We start from the raw sequence: 12,514 nt of genomic DNA on the forward strand, positions 1-12,514 counted from the left end.
CAGGAGCCAAATCCACCGACAACAGTATCTCTGAGGGGGCTCTCTTTTGCTTCTCATTTTCTTATTGTTAGGGGCTCTGGGCAACGTTCATGGTGGCTCTTTGTTTCCCTTACACCAAACAAACTTTGAAGTATACCATGTCTGTTACATTTTTTAATGCATGATAACGTAACAATAAACCTGTAAACTTCACCTTCACCTTCTCGAGGAGCATGTGGAGTGGGCTAATATCTGGCCCAGTACTGTCAGGAGTTTGTTTGCATGTTCTCCACATGTCTGCATATTTTCTCCAAGTGGACTGGGGTTTGCAGGCTGATTGGGGTATTTGGACGGCTCAGGGTTGTGGGCCAAAAGGGCCTGCAACTGTGCTCCAGGTCTTCATTTGAAAAAAAAAAAAAACTTTTGACCTGTCAGTTGCAGCCAGATAAAATACAAAATGATTGGTTCCAATGCCCAGGGCACTTTGTGTCTATACACAGTGATTTAAGTACAAAGGCTTATATGTTTTCTCTCAAATAATTTTGAAGATAAAAACTGCAAATGATCATTTCCTTTGAGAAAGGCAAATGGATGCAATTTAATTGAAACAAAATGAAACAGAATATTTCAATAATATTGTGAATGGTGCGCTGAAGGTTGTCGTAGGTTTACATAGTATATGGACGGGTTCCAGACTTGGGCAAAAAAGTGATAGATGAGATTCAATTTGATGAAGTCTGAGGTGATGAGTTTTGGGAGGCTGAGTACATGGTTAAAGGTAGGATACTGAACAGTGTGGAAGTTTAAATCCATAGATCCCTCAAGGTTACTGTGCAGGTTGATAGGATGGTTAAGAAGGCCAATGGTTCACTGGACTTCATTAGTCAGGTGATTGAATTCTATAAATCTCTGGTGAGACCACATTTGGAATATTGTGTTCACTTCAGGTCACCTCATTACTGGAAGGATGTGCAAAGGGTGAAAAGGAAATTTACCAGGATATTGGTTGGATTGTAAAATACAACTTATGAGGTTAAGTTAGCTGAGATAGGACTTTTCACTTTTGACTGAGGAAGGATGAGAGGTGACTTAATAGAGGCCTAAAAGATTCTGAGATGCAAACGGCGAAAACAGCCAGCACCCTTTTCCCAGGGCGGGAGTAGCAAATGCCAGAGACATCAGTATGAAGTGAAGGAAGGAAAATTTACACTGATTTTGTGGGTGCCTGGGATGACGGTGGAGGTTGGAACAATAGGGGCATTTAAAAGAATCTTAGAAAGGCACACAGATACAACAAAAGTTGAGGGTTATTGTTAAGCCTCAAAACAGGAATAACAGAAGACGCAATTCAAATGGGGTTAAATTTTAATTCTATATTTATTAATGACTTTTAACAATATAATGTCTTAACCCAATTAACCCCACTAAAAGTATACAGATATCATATATTTATAAACAGTGTGTATGTAAAAATAACCCAGACCATTACAATCTGTACCCAATATTCAAAAAGAGAAAAATTCCCAAAAAACCCAGGTCAGTCAGTCCACAGTCCACAGAATTCAATCCCAAGACTCAATGTCCAAATTCAGTTCCCCAACTGAATGACAAAAGGTCGTCGTATTGAACGCTGGGGAGAAAAATGACTGATATTGAGTTGCTGTAAGCTTACATATCCTTTTTGTCAAGCCCTCCTTAGATGACTTCCCTCAGTTCTCAAATTGACTTAAGAGGCATGTCCCTTTCACACAGCTCTCCATTTGTTCTCTGCCACTCCACCTGCAGTTCTGCTGCTCCAACTGGTGCTCAAACTGCCGGCCCAACTGTCATTCGAAATGTTCCATTCTTCCTCTGACTGTACACAGAGTTCCCAGCAGAATTCCATCTTTTTTGATGACAGTCCACAGTCTAACAGGTCAGTCCCGGGGAGGTGACATGGTGGTGTAGGGAATGCAGCGCTCCCTTACGACTCCTGGGGATTTTAATTTAAAGAGTGTTAATGAAGTTTGTATTTATTAAAGTTAATTTAAAGTCTTTTTAAACTACTAATAACTTTAACTACAATGTCGCCGATAAAAGAAAAAAACACTGAAAACATGAACTGAAGAGAGAAAAAGAATCTGGGCCTACCTCTTCAGCCGTCAGAGTTCTTCCTCGACCCGCTTGAGACAGCGCTGGAAAGATGGCACCGTCCCAAAAACTTCTTCACACTGCGCATGTACGCTGCAGATGAAAAAATTAAAGGGAAAAAAAATCTTCACCCCTCTTATAGTGCCAGTCCAGTGGTGCAGGTCTGCAAGAAGAAGAAGAACAAGAAGACTTGTGCGGTATGGAAGAGAATTATAGTGAAAATCCAAAATGTAATTACAGATCCAGCAGGAATGAATCTTATTGTAAATTGTCAACTATTTTCTGAAGAATGGACTCTATTAAATATTTATGCACAGAATTTGGATAATCATAAATTCATTCAGGATACTTCTTAAAAAGATTTAGTGAATGTACGTGAAATGTTTTAGTGGGTGGTGATTTAAATTTTTGTTTAGAATCTATATTAGATAAGCCTTCAAGACATACAGTGAAATTAAAAGCAACTAAAACATTGTTACCTTTAATGAAAGATTTTAATTTTATTGAAATATGGAAACGAATGCACCCTAAGGATAGGATTATTCTTTTTATTCTAGCAGGTTTGATACGTACTCGAGAATTGATTTTTTTCTTACTCTCTGCTCAAAATCAATCAAGAGTGATTGCTCTAATTTATATCTAGATTATTATCTGACCATTCTCCTCTTTTAATTGAGTTGGAATCTGTCGAAAAACAAAAGAGAGTTTATAGATGAAGATTGAATTTTTTATTATTGAAAAGACCAGAGTTTGGTTATTTATAAGACAACATATTCAATTGTTTTGTGAAACTAATTTAAATTCAATAGATAATACGTTTGTCATTTGGGATACGTTGAAAGCCTATTTACGAGATCAAATTATGTTATTCTTCAAAACTTCAAAAAGAATATTTGGAAAGGGAGATAACTTTATTACAACGGATGACGTGAGTTAATTTTCCTTTAAATGCTGACTTGTTTCATTAGGAAATTTTGAAAGTGTAACACCTAAATTATTGTTGTCAGATTCCCAATTAATATTTGTTAAGTTGGTCTTATAATAGCAAGGAAATGTGTCACTGCAACATGGAAATCTGATGTTTCATTAACATTAGACAGATGGCACGCTGATATTCAAAGTTGTATTCCATTAGAAAAAAATTACGTATAATTTAAGGGATAAATATTTTTTTATTTTTGCAAATTTGGGGACCATATGCACCCTAAGGATAGGATTATTCTTTAAAAATCTCTTGAGCACCGGGCAAAGCTCATGGCAGCTTTTGATCAAGATATACTTATTTTATGATGTTTTTGAGGTCTTTGAATGTCAACTGATGGAATTGGACTTAATTATTTGTAATGAATAACTTGTATATTAATTTTGGGATCAGATTAGTTTGGGGGAGGGTAGGTTACTGGGGTTTTTTGTAGTTTGTTGTTTTTTCAGTTTTTAGATTTTAGTATTTTAGTTTTTATAAGTAGATTTTCAACATATATTTTTTTAATATTCTATTATGTAACTATGTTATAATGTTCTTAATATTTGACATTATATATGTTGAATAAATAAAATATTTAAAAAAATCAAAGGTCAGTCCATGGTCCATAACAGTTATGAATTAGGGAGGTTTTTTTTGGTAGGTACATATAGGTTGGCTCAACATTGTTGTCTGAAGAACGTGTATTGTGTGGTAATGATCTCTGTTGTATGTTTAGTTTTAACTTGCAAAAAGGATGAGTGAGAAATTAATAAAACAAAGGAAAGGTATTTGAGAGGGTGAGACAAGGGTTGCAGTGGGGATAAGATGTCGATAAATCTATTCGATTAAATTTGTTAATTAGAACATTTTACAAAAACAAAGGAATATGCGATAGCAGTGAAATATGTTGGAAAGGTCCATGAGATCAAGCACGTGGAGAGAAAAAAAAGTGTAAATATAGGTGCAAGGGAGATTGTTATATTAGCTCTATGCCAGAAAACTTTCAGTCCCTTTCCTGTTTTGTGTTTCATTGTTAGGATGGTGTTGGAATGGTTAGGTCTGTGCCCAAGATGGCATCATCTATGCTGGACAGTGTGCCACGAGGAGTTGCAGACTCCAGGGGCACGGCAGACCAGCACAGGACACCAGAAATGGGGTGAACCCCCACCTCTCCCTCACCGTTGAGAAGGAGCAACATGGGAGAGGACCCTACAGGACAGTGGCCACGGGAGTGGCCAGAGAGGGGCTCAGCATCTGAAGGCACCACATAGGCTGCTGGAGACTGGCTCATGGGAAATAGGTATTGGAATTGAGATTCAAGAGGACAAGAAGAGCTCCTGAAGGGCCTTGGGCATTGAAGGCTTCCTGATCATCTTGGAGGTTTGGATCTGGAGCTCGGGTTGTCGATAGTACAGCTGCAGAGACTATGGGAGCGTTGGAGGTGAATCCACGGTGGAACTTGCTTTTGCCTCCCATTCTCCTATTGTTAGGGGCACCGGGCAAAGCTCATGGCAGCTTTTGTTTGCCTTATGGCAGAAAAAACTTGAACTATATTATGAATGTGACATTTTATGTGTTATGTGAGGTGGCTCGAGTTTTCACAGGGAAGGGGGTGTATAAGATTGGTGGGAGCAGAAAGGAATGTGGAGCTCTTGTTAGCTGATCTTGTTAAGTGACAGGGAAGATTTGAGGGTCTTACTCCTGCACCCAGACTAGAGGAGTCTAAAACTGGAGGGTATAGATTGAAAGGGAAAGATTTAAAGGGGACCTGAGGGCCAACTTCTTCACATAGAGAGTAGTGGGTGTGTAGAACAAGCTGCCAGAGGAAGCGGTATGATGGCAACATGTAAAAGACATTTAGATGGTTAAGAAAGGTTTGGGGAGAGACAAGCCAAACACAGACATATGGGACTTGCTCAGTTAGTCAATGAGACCAACATAAATGAGTGGGGTCAGAGTCTTTTTCTGTAGTGTAAAACTCCAGATAGTTGCACAGCAGATCAGGAAGTACATCACAATAATGGATGTATAGGGATATATGTGAATGTATATGGATAGAAGTTAGGAGTCACATTGATGGAGTTATAGTCTTTAAAATTCATATGAACAACCTGGTAAGTCACCCTTCTGCCCACGAGCTCATGCTGTCCAAATATACCAATTAAGCTACAATGCCCATATGATTTTGGAGGGTAGGAGGAAACAGGAGCACCCAGAGGAAACCCATGCAGACACAGGGAGAATGTGCAAACTCCTTAGAACAGCACTGGATTCGAACCCAGGTGGCTGTAAGAGCATTGTATTAACCACACTATGCCACCCCCAGTAGAGATTATGAGAACAAAATATGGAGGCAAATCACAAGGGGAGCAAAAGGAGTCGATTCGATGGAGTCTACATGGTTATGTGTAGGGGAAATCTTGTCCCACAAGCCTGGTGGAATTTGTTTCAACTGGTAAGAAAATTAATGTAGATGGGACAATGCACATGATTTACAAGAACCTAAGCTAGGATTCTGGCAATAGTTGGTCTGGCAATATTTTGGTATTCTGGTCTGGATGTGGAAGAATGATTTCTATCTCACTTATATTTTAATTCTTTTGACTTATATCTCAATGCTAAAGCTTTTGCTTTTAACATTTAGAGACAGACAAGATGGCTGACGAACCTTTAGTGTGTCGTAAGATGGCTGAATACAGTTAGACAGCTGCAGATATAAACTTGCAGACATGCTGCGAGAATAGGCACCTACTGTACAGACTGCAAGGACAGATTAGAATATGGCTTGCATAGAAACAATTAGAGATAAATGTAGCATAAATATCATTCATTTGATATTTTTGGACGCAATGGCAGAATATAATATATTACATTCTGCTTGTGAAAGATAAACACCAAACAGCCAGGCATCAGGGCGGAGAAACATTTTTTTTTAATATAGAATGATGTAATATAATGAGTGAGGGTCATTTTTCCCTTACTCAATTGAAATTGTATAAATATAGAAGTATGCATCTGTATTTTTGAGGTGAGAGCGGAGACTTCAGAAAGATGTCTGCTTGAGAAATCTCCTGACAAGTTGTCCTCACTTCCTGGATACGAGTTCCTCATTTAGAATAAAAATCTGTATCCTTTCAAGAGATATTTTTTGCTGTGTGTTCTTTTGCAGTCTGATTTCATTTCAGAGCTGTGGGCTGATTCCATACAGATGTTTTGGGCACATGACAATGTCCTGCTATCCTGCATGCCAGAGGTTTAGGGCAGTGATTCTCAACCTTTTTCTTTCCACTCACATCCCACCTTAAGCAATCCCTTACTAATCACAGAGTGCTGATGGCAGAGGGATGACTTAAAGTGGGATGTGATTGGAAAGTAAAAGGTTGCAAACCATTGCCATAGGTACTCTGTGGTTGGTAAGAGGTCACTTCAAGGTGATATCTGAATAAAAAGAAAAAAGGTTGAGAACCACTAGCATATATGATTCAAGAGTTAAAGAGCTACAGAGTGTTGAAACAGAACTCTGGCCACTTGCCCAATTAATTCAGATTCTGCTGCAATCATTGCTACAATACCAAACACTACAGTGCTACTGTGACAGAGTATATAGAAATGTTTTTGGGAGATAAATTGGGAATGGTTTGTTAGAGTAGGTCACCTACAAACACTTTAAAATGATCTTATTTTAAATACTGGAGCTCCTTGGAGATTTTGCAAGAGCTTTGAAGAGTGCTTAAGGGACTTCAGTAATGGATTGTTGTTTACAAAAGGCTACAGATAAAAGAGCATGTCGGAGCCACTGCTATCTGAAAGAGAGCTTGCTGTTCTAAGAGATTCATGTGGTTTTTGAAGCAGAGAGAGTAAAATGGGCTTTCTCTCAGAGAGAGAGAGACAGAGATCACTTGTACAGTGTTACAGCCAGTAGACAGCAGCTGGGACTGGAACAGTACACGCTCGCAAGCTTGTAGAATGCCCCATTTTGGAAGATGGCCTGGTCAAAGCCCTTGTGGTTCATGCAAGAGGAGAAGACTGGTTTTCTAATGTTTCACTTGGAATAAGTGAAACAAAAAGGCAATCTGTGATGACCTGAAAGAAAGAGGTTATCATCTGGAGAACCCTGCGGGGGCAAGTTTTGTCAGCAAGACAATGAAGTGGCTGATTAGAAAGGAACCACAAATCTCTCCCTGAAAACCAACAAGAACCTTCCTGAATGGTAACCATTTACCTTTCAAGCACCAAAGCCTGGTGAACTTCATAAATGTTCAATTCTGTGCACCATATAAGAATTGTCTTCAACCAGTGAACTTGGAAGAATGCAAAGTGAGATTGGACTGTGAACCAAAGAACTTTTCTGAACTTACACACACATTACACACATGTGCTCTTAGAATTAGAAGGGGGTTAAGTCAATAGAGATAAGTTGAAGTTTGATTCAAAGATAATTAAAAGCAACTTTGGTTTAAGTAACCATTTGTCATGGTGAATATCTATTGCTGCTGGGTTTTGGGGACCTCTGGACTCATAACAGTTATCTGCAAATTTGCTAAGTTTTCACCTCAATCATTGATGTGAATGAACAACAGCAACGGGGCCAACACAGGACCCTATGACACACCACTGGTCACAGGCCTCCAGTCTGAGAAAATTCCTTTCACCCTAATCCTCTGCTCTTTTTTTACCATGAAGCCATCTTTCTATCCAATCTGATATCCCACCTTGGATCCATACCATCTAACCTTCCAGAGAAGCCGACTGTGCTATGTTAGTAAACTGGATCTAAAATTGGTCAAAGGGTGCATATCTGATGGGAAATCCGTAATCAGTGGTGTTCTGCAGGGATTGTTCCAGGACATATGTATATCAATAACTTAGATGAGAATTTCAGTGGACTGATTGGTAAGCTTTTAAATGACAAAAAAATTGGTGGAATAGCAGAGAGAAAGAAGGTCTAAGATCTGTTTGAAGGGTGTCTAAGGGTGAAATGGAAAGGTTTAGGGCAAACGTGAGGTGGAACTACACAGAGATTGGTGGGAGTGTGGAATGAACTGCCAGCTGAAGTGGGAAATGTGGGCTCAGTTCTAACATTTAAGAAGAATTTTGACCAGTACATGGATGGGAGAGGTATGGAAGGCTATGGACTGGCTACAGGTCAGTGGGATGAAGCAAATAATGGCTCGGCAGTGTGATAGAACAGATTCTATCCCCAATGTGTATGTATAGATTGTAGTGTAGGATGACTGTGATTGGCTGAGAGTGTAGCCACACCAACTGCAGGTCTTAGAGGATTGCTCCTAGCCAGATCAGGTCATCCTGGACTGGTCGACCTCCATGTGATACGCTCCAGTCTTCTAGTTAATAAAAGCCTTGGTTTGGATCAACAAGCCTTTGATTCTTTCGACATGCACTACAATTTTATTAACTAGAAAGTTTTAAAGGGATGGAGCGTATACTACGGCTGGGATCCCTCAACATCGACCCACAGTCGGCTACAGCCTCAATTGACTTTAAGCACTGGTGAGGTACTTTGAAACATACTTACAGCTCTCTGACCCTGCAGTGATAGAGGTCAGCCATCGACTACTAATATTGATGACTATGGTGTCCTCGAGAGTCTACCAGAGCATCCAGGACGTGACCACTTACGCCACAGCCTTGAAGGTGCTGAAAGGGCTCTACGAGCGACCGGTGAACAAGGTCTACACTCAGTACAAACTAGCGACAAGGAGGCAACAGCCGGTGAGTCCTGTAGAGCTTATATTCAACACTAAGGGCACTGGGCAGGGACTGTGCCTGCACAGACAGAACTGCTGCAGAGACAACAGATGATCTCATTCGGGATGCCTACGTAGCCGGGTTCCGATCGAATGAGGTGAGGCAGTGCTTGCTAGAGCACGGGGGAGAAAACCCTAGAGGACGTGATCCGAATCGCAGAGACAATGAAGGATGTGGTCTTAAGTATGGACGTGTACTCTCAGGGCTGGACCCCACACTCTGATGTGAGTAGGATGCCCTCCCTCAACCCTACTACCCCCCGGAACACTGACGGCCTATCGGCTGCTACTACACTGCCCGATATGACCCCGAAGTGCTATTTCTGTGGGAGGGCCAAGCACAGCAGGTCCCAGTGTCCGGCGAGAAAAGCCATGTGCCAGAAGTGCCTTAAAAATGGTCACTTTGCTGTAGTCTCTCACTCCAAAATGGCCACCATCAAACATAGTGCCTAGTGTGATGCCCAACTGCCACCCTCCCATTCAAACATTTCTTCCTCAGAGCTCTCATCCAATGAGAGTGAGGTCTCCACCGCACAACAGTGCCTGACGTCATGGGGCAGACACCGAGCGTGAAAGGTACAACCCACCCTCGCCGCAATGACATTGGCCAGCTTCACCCTCCCTCATGAAGCAACATCCAACCAGGCCCCAGCCCTGACTTCAACGGCTGCCGCCGCTGCCGACCAGAGACCCGACGCCACCATCACTGCTGAGCCCATCGCTGCCATCAGCGCTGAGCCCGCCACTAAAGCTGCCGACCAGGGACCTGCTGCCGCTGCTGACCAACGACACGCCACACCCGCCGCCGCTACCGACGCTGCCGACCGGGGTCCTGCCACCACGCAAGTACCCAGTACACTCCACCGTGACTGCCGATGACCACCCGACTGACCAACCCACCACCGAGAGCAAGCAGCAACCCCCAGCAGTTACGTTACCGTTGGCTGGCCGACACCCCCAGCAGGTTGCAGGCAGCAGCACCAACTCCTCGGCATTGACTGCTCTGGCCTGACTGTTTCTGTGACATCACCACGTAGGATTCCACTGTCCCCATTACAAGTCACTGCATCAGTAGCCCTAGACCAGGACTTCCCCCAGCCCCTCACAAAAACAATGAAACTGATTAAAGTGCATGGACACCGTACCAATTGCTTATTTGACTCGGGGTCAACTGACAGTTTTATCCGCCCAGACCTGGCCCACCGTTGAGGACTGGCTATTCTCCCCACTGCCCAGAGGGTTTCATTGGTGACCAGATCGTTCTCGACTGGGGTAAAGGGGTACTGCGTGGCGACCCTGAAAGTCCAGGGCATCACGTTCACAGACTTCAAACTATTAGTCCTTCCCCAATTGTGCGCCCCTGCATTGCTGGGATTGGATTTTCAGTGCCAGTTCCAAACCGTTTCCCTGCACTTTGGGGGGGCCTCACGCTCCGCTCTCTGTCTGTAACCACTCCACCCTGGAAGCCACCTGCCAGTGGCAGCCTGAGCCACCCACCCCCACGCCCCGGGGCCTCACCTTGCAGCCTCTACACCCTCTGAGTTACTCCGCCAGCGCTCTTCGCAAACCTCACTCCTAGGTGGAAGCCTGTGGCCACCAAAAGCTGGCAATATAGTTATGAAGACAGGAAATTTATCACAAGTGAGGTGCACAGACTGCTGGACGAGGGCATTATCGAACCTAGCTCAAGTCCCTGGAGGGCCCAGGTGGTGGTTGTTAAAAATGGGGAGAAGATGCAGATGGTGGTTGACTACAGCCAGACAATCAACCAATTCACGCTTCTGGATGTGTACCCCCTCCCACAGATCATGGATGTGGTGCCTCAGATCGCCCAATACCGCGTGTTCTCCACCATTGACTTATGTTCGGCCTATACCAGCTCCCGATCCGCCGAGAAGACCAAACTTTCACGGCCTTCAAAGCAATGGGCGGCTGTATCAATTCCTCAGGGTACCCTTGGGGTCACAAATGGCGTCGTGGTCTTCCAGCGGGAAATGGACCAGAACGGGCTGACTGTTACTTTCCCATATCTGGACAATGTCACCATCTACGGCCATGACACGGAGGATAATGATGCCAACCTTGAGAAATTTTTTCAGACTGCAACTCGGCTGCATTTGACTACAATTTCGACAAGTGTGTTTTCTGGACCACTCGGCTTGCAATTCTAGGTCGTGTGGTGGAGATCGGGGTGGTCATGCCTGATTTGCATGTGTCCCCTCATGGACTTGCCCTCCCCCCACCCCCCCCCCCCCACACCCAGAAGGCACTCAAACGCTGTCTGGGTTTTTTCTCTTAATACGCCCAATTGGTTCCACACAATGCAAACAAGGCCCGGCCACTCATCAAGACCACCTCCTTCCCTCTGTCAACCGAAGCCAGAGCGGCCTTCAACCGCATCAAATCGGAAATCACTGCTGCAACGCTGCACACCATCAACGAGTCCATCCCGTTCCAAGTTGAGAGCGATGCGTCCGACTTTGCACTGGCTGCCACTTTGAACCAGGCTGGCTGGCCGGTAGCCTTCTTCTCAGAACCCTCCAGGGTCCTGAGAGCCAACACTCCTCTGTCGAGAAGGAGGCCTAGGCCATTGTTGAACCAGTACGTCATTAGAGACACGACCTCATTGGCAGGCGCTTTACACTGCTGACCGACCGATGCGTGGTCTCCTTCATGTTTAGCAATACCCAGGAAGGTAAGATCAAGAATGACAAAATCGCCAGGTGGAGAATCGAACTCTCCACCTATAATTATGACATACTGAATCAGCCAGGTAAACTCAATGACCCACCAGATGCTCTCTCCAGGGGGATGCCCCAACATGCAACTGGACAGGCTGCAGAGACTCCACAAGGAGCTCTGTCATCCAGGGATCACTAGGTTTGTGCACTTTGTCAAAGCTCGCAACCTGTCCTACTGGGTCGAAAAGATTCGCTCCATACCCGAGCCTGCCCGGTGTGTGCTGAGTGCAAGCCCTACTTCTTCCATCTGGAGAACACCCACGTCATCAAAGCCACCCGCCCCTTTGAGCGTCTCAGTGTGGACTTCAAGGGGCCCCTGCCCTCGACCAACCATAATACCTACATCCTTACGGCCATCGACGAGTACTCCCGCTTCCCGTTCGCTGTGCCCTGCTCGGACATGACCGCTTCCTCAGTCATAAAGGCCCTGCACAGCATCTTCGCCATCTTTGGGTACCCCAGTGACATCCACAGTGACAGGGGGTCCTCGTTTATGAGCACAGAGGTCTGGCAGTACCTTCTGGAGTGTGGTATTGCTTCAAGCAGGACCACCAGCTATAACCCACGAGGTAATGGGCAGGTCAAAAAAGAGAATGCCACCATCTGGAAAGCGGATATGCTTGCCCTCCAGTCCAAAGGTCTCCCCTCCTCTTGCTGACAGGACGTGCTCACTAGTGCCCTACACTCCATCCGCTCCCTCCTATGCACCGTGACCAATACCACCCCCCATGAAAGGATGTTCTCTTTCCTGAGGAAATCCGAATCGGAAATGACCATACCAGCATGACTCATGGTTCCCGGGCCGGTCCTCCTGCAACGCCACATCCAGTACTCAAAGAACGACCCCTTGGTTGACCAAGTGACTCTGCTCCATGCGAACCCGTATTATGCCTACATGCATAAGGGACCTACCCCAAGCCGAATCAGGCCTA

At 44.2% G+C, this 12,514-nt stretch overlaps 1 long non-coding RNA gene across 1 annotated transcript; it reads right to left on the minus strand.

The window, feature by feature from the left end:
- Nucleotides 1-1,393: 1,393 nt before the first annotated feature.
- LOC138759780 (uncharacterized) lies at nucleotides 1,394-9,831 on the minus strand. The gene is made up of 3 exons (XR_011355081.1): nucleotides 9,780-9,831; nucleotides 2,110-2,272; nucleotides 1,394-1,951 (listed from the first exon to the last, which is right to left on the minus strand). It is a non-coding gene; the product is annotated as an uncharacterized lncRNA (long non-coding RNA).
- Nucleotides 9,832-12,514: the final 2,683 nt, after the last annotated feature.

The sequence above is a fragment of the Narcine bancroftii genome, chromosome 4 (assembly GCF_036971445.1).
Source record: "Narcine bancroftii isolate sNarBan1 chromosome 4, sNarBan1.hap1, whole genome shotgun sequence".
Lineage (NCBI taxonomy): Eukaryota > Metazoa > Chordata > Chondrichthyes > Torpediniformes > Narcinidae > Narcine > Narcine bancroftii.